Source organism: Pleuronectes platessa, chromosome 10 (genome assembly GCF_947347685.1).
Source record: "Pleuronectes platessa chromosome 10, fPlePla1.1, whole genome shotgun sequence".
NCBI classification, from domain to species: domain Eukaryota; kingdom Metazoa; phylum Chordata; class Actinopteri; order Pleuronectiformes; family Pleuronectidae; genus Pleuronectes; species Pleuronectes platessa.
In genome coordinates this window covers 6,575,014-6,580,176 of record NC_070635.1, presented here as the reverse complement: position 1 = coordinate 6,580,176, position 5,163 = coordinate 6,575,014, and the positions used below count along the sequence as shown (strand labels likewise).

At 41.7% G+C, this 5,163-nt stretch overlaps 1 non-coding gene across 1 annotated transcript; it reads right to left on the bottom strand.

Moving 5' to 3' along the window:
- Positions 1–268: 268 nt before the first annotated feature.
- On the bottom strand, positions 269–342 carry trnan-guu (transfer RNA asparagine (anticodon GUU)). The gene has a single exon. It is a non-coding gene; the product is annotated as a tRNA-Asn (tRNA).
- Positions 343–5,163: the final 4,821 nt, after the last annotated feature.

Sequence of the window (5,163 nt, the reverse complement as noted above, 5' to 3'; positions counted from 1 at the left end):
TTTTATTCAGATCGGCACCAAATTGCAAACAACTCACGAATATCAATCTCTTAAATGTGCCTGATTTCTTTCACTAAGATCCATGAATCATTCTCTGAGAAATCTTTGAAAATTCTATGATAAAGTTGGAAACAAATCGAGATATGTGGTAATCCACACAGTGATATTTATTGAGTTTTGCTTTAAAACACACAAAATAAACCAATGAACCGATAGATAATTAATTTGTATTGATCACACGGACATTTTAGGAAAAAAAAAAATTGCTCGTCCCTGGGTGGACTTGAACCACCAACCTTTCGATTAACAGTCGAACGCGCTAACCGATTGCGCCACAGAGACGGATACATACTTTGGATCACAAAGTCATAGAAATACATTAAATACGGCTAATGTTATGTTCTACACCAACTGCGAGACTCAAATGAAGAATAAACGATATGAATATGAATCTGAATGTCAAGTGATTAGTTGAAAATTAATAATTAGATCCTTTATTTTGGTTAAGATATCACTACAGCAAAGTGAAACTACTACTTAAAAGTAAAGATTCCAACACCATCTGAAAAGCCGATTAGACACACACCTTACAAGTTTTCTTCGTTTTATATAAATGCAATTTTATTTTACCCAGAAGCCCCTGCTTCCTTGCTCCTCCAAAACAGCAGTTGCACTGTCCTGCCACTGGGTGGTGCTGGTTTTAGAGTGGAGAAGTACTAATTAATGGCAGTGTAGTGGTAACCAGTGCTAAAACGTCAGCAAATTGGTAGTATTTCATAATACAAATTAAAAGAGCGAAATGTAAGGTATGGAAGACGTATGACAATATGTTACTGTTCTATTTAAAACTCAATTCAACATTGATTATCGGCTGTTTACTTAAGTCCAGTAATTTTAAATAACGTAACGTTACATTTTCTATCACTTGTGTCACAGTAAAGTGCATACACTCCCTGTTACAGTCAAATTGACACAAACACAAATTTCATACACTCTCAAACGCACCGACTCTCTTGACCTACACACTTACACACACACACTATATACATCATCTTCCCCGTCTCCTCCTGGATTACGATTCACGACAGACCTGTGCTGTTCTAATGAGGCCAGGAAGAGGCCAGCTGGACACCACTGATCCTTCACCTCCCTCCTCCCTCTCCATCTATACCTCTCTCCATCCATCCACCCACGCACACACCCGTCCTTCTGTCCCCGCGAGCCCCTGGCTGCCCCACAGTCCTGCTCTGCATACAACCATTAGCACCCTTCTACCCCTAACCTTCTGTCTGCCTGCAACCTATACCTCCTCCCACCTCCTCCCACCTCCCTCTCTCTCACTCCCTCTCTCTCTCTCTCATGCTTGTCTGCTTTTCTCCTCCGTCTCCCCTCTTTCCTGTCCATCTTTTTCCCTTAGCACCTGTCACTTTTCCTTTCACTTTTCCTTGTCTTCCCATCGCTGCTGTTTTTTCCCTCTTTGCCTTCCTCCATCGCCTCTTTCTCATCTCCTCTTACCTGTCACTGTCTTTCTCTTCCCATCTGATTGTCTCTTTACTCCCTTTATCTATCCATCCCTCTCTCTGTCGCCAGCCTCTCCTCTCTCCCTTCCTCAATGGGAGTTTGTTTATGCGAGTGTGCGTGCGCGTGTGTGTCTGTGTGCGTGTGTGCGTGTGTGTGTGTGTCAGCATTCAGCACCTCAGTGGAGACGGGGTTTATTGGGGTAATGCATTTATCACTGCTGCAAGCCAGGGCCTCACCTCTTTCTTTGAGCCAGTGAGTAATGAAAATGGGATCACTTCTGACAACACTCTGCAACACACACACCCACCCACACACAAACACACAGACTTGCACAAATGCACTCCTGTGCACAAACCCACAAAACACCTAAACGCATATCCCTGCATGTCGCCACAATATGCTCCGATTTAACACACAAGCTGAAACATGATCACCTCTGAAAGCAAAACCACAAACTACAGAACTAAGAATTCATGTGTCATATATATAATACTTTTTATAATAGCCTGTTTCATATATTTTAAATACTGATTACTTAAAAACTGTTTCCACCTTCCCATAACATTATTTTACATAATGACTTCATATACGCTCAGTAAAGTGATGTTTAGCCAACAAAGTGATCATAAAGTCAAATCAGCACCTCTGTAAAGCAGAGTCCACACAAATTGAACATTATAGACTCAACGAATGTAGGTTTTATTGCAGGAAGGCTGTTCTAGACTGCATTTGAATTAAGATAGACATTCCTCCTATATACACAGACAACTATGCGTTGTATATAAAGTCATCTCATCTCATTTTCGTCCGCTTATCCGGGGTCGGGTCGCGGGGGGAGCAGCTCAAGCAGGGGGCCCCAGACTTCCCTTTCTTGGGCCACATTGACCAACTCTGACGGGGGGATCCCGAGGCGTTCCCAGGCCAGTGTTGAGATATAATCTCTCCACCTAGTCCTGGGTCTTCCCCGAGGTCTCCTCCCCACTGGACGTGCCTGAAACACCTCCCAAGGAAGGCGCCCAGTGGGCATCCTTACCAGATGCCCGAACCACCTCAGCTGACTCCTTTCTAAGTAAAGGAGCAGCGGCTCTAATCCGAGTTCCTCATATATAAAGTGCATCTGGAAATTCAGATGAGAATCTAACAAAGGACGTGACAATGGACATGACTGTCTTCAGTTGATTCTGGAATTGAAGCCCCAATATTTCATCACATGGGTTGTAAAAACTCTCACAATATTTTCTCATTTCTATTGTGTCGTGGTATCTGTTGCCTTATTGTTTGGATAATCCTGAGTAAACCCCAATAGACCACAAGACCCATCTTCTAACAATATTGACCGACAGAATCTAGATGTTCAATCTCTTCTCAATAAAACATAAACGCCACAGTCATCCCAGTAAAGAAAGCCACTCTTCATTAATTCCTATACATTATGAAGTTTGACTATGATAAACAAATACTTCAAAACACTGAAACACCATCGTCCAAGAGTGCTAACCGGACATTTCATGTGGAAATGAAAGGAAACATCTTCAACCAGTTGGTTGTCCAAGTAAGGACAAAGAAAATCAGGTAAGGATCAAGTGTTAATGGCCAGGGGTGCTTGTCTAATCCCATTTGGTCTGGCAGTGTTGGGAGGGTGGGTGGGGGGGGTCTTCACCAGTTTAAAACGATACCATCAACACAGGTATTCCAGCAGGGCTCTGATTGGCCTTGACAGAACCTCCCACACTACATCCAACTCGAGAGGACAAGGTCAGATCAGCAGTGACATTAAGTTTAATCTTAGAAACACAAACTTTAGGCTGAACCCACAAACAGGGTTCTTCTAGAAGAGGAGAGCGCTGCTAATACACCAAGTGGTGCGTGCAGAGCTTAAGTCAAAAGACTGCTGACTAATGTGCCCAAATGGTTGGAAATACTCTGTGGTATTGCAGATGGCAGAGGTATTTGTTATTCATATGGCCCTTAAGGTGCAACCACAAGGCTCGCGTGAGAGTGTGTGTCTGCGTGTGCATGCGTGGATGTCTATGGGGGCGTCTGCTTTTGTGTGTGTGTCCCGTGCTCCATCCGCAGTGCTGAGGATGCTATTAATGCTTGCTGCTGATCGCCCCCCCCACATTTAAATAACAATAGTGCAGTCTGAGAAAGCATCGGTGTGAATCCAACCCGCAAAACACCCAGGAGCTACAGGCCCCGACTCCCGTTGTGTGTGTGTGTGGGTCTGTGTGTGTATGTGCGTATTTGTGTATGTGTGTGTGAATGTAGGTGCACGAGCGTGTGCACAGACATCCACATACATGAGACAGAGACAGGTGAGGAGAGTAGGGAACACAGTAAGAGAGCAGGAGACAGGCTGCAGCAGAGTCACTGTCCAAGTCAGCTGCTCCAGATATTCTCTGGAGTTCCTCCTGCCAGTTCCCAGCGAGAGGGCGCGTTGATTACGTTTCTAACAAGCAGACTAACAAATAGAATACAAATATCTCAGGATGAATAAGAGGGGACATACATGTAGAGGATGCAGAAGAGGATGTCAACTTGGAAAGTCATCGGGATTCGAGAGGCTTGTGATGTGCTTATAAGGTATTTGATGAGAAAATGCAATTCTACTACAGAACAGCCCCAAAAGCACTGGTGACACTAGAGTCCCCTGTGAAACAAACCATAACGTTAACTTAATTAAGTCTCACCTAAACTTAATTTAAGATCTATAATGATATATTTGGATGTACTTTTTACTTTTTAAGACTCTTAAAATTCAGATTATTAGAGTTCCGATTTTTTAAGACCCTGTAAAGACTGTAATGAATCAAAATTATGATCTAATTTGAGATAAAGTGAATTATAATAGTAGAGCATAATGCTTAACATAAGCCATCACCAATATGATTTACTACCATGCAAGGAGAGAAAACCTCAATGGGTACCAAGAATTTGGCAAAAACAAGTATTTGTCCACCACTGACATATGGAAACATATAGATATATGAGATATGAATATAAAGACAAACATAGTATGAATTTGAAGAGACTTACCAAAATAAAAGCCCCTTGTTGCCTGTAGTCTTCTTGGCTCAAGTGTCGGTACCTGTCCACATGTTGTTAACCTGACCTGAGAATTAAAAACCATTAGGTATTAATGAGCTCAAATCTTAACCAGCTAGCATCACATCCACCACTATATTCACTTATATTGTCTAATAAGCAGCTAAATAGCGGCACTTTAAGCCAGTGTGGGTCCAAAGCATCTTCTTACATGTGCCTGAGACTCACCAGAGCTAACGTAGCTAGCTCAGCTAACGTCAAACAGTCAGAAACATGCACGCATAATTGTGAGCGAAGGTGCGACACGTCCAATAAGGAATGTTTACCTGATAAATAAATTATATCAGAGAAATTAAAGTTTGAACATGTGTGAATAACAATTAAACATGTTTTTTATTTGGTTTGTGGATATACTTGGAATCAGGTTTTTATTGCAAATTACATATTATAATTTATTGCGTTATATAAAAAAAGTATAAAAATAGGAAACAAAATTAAATATAAAACATACTATAAGCACCAGGGGAGGGTATATTAAATATTTCATGATACAAAGATTATGGAGATTACAAATTTGTTTAAATAAGGAGATTGATC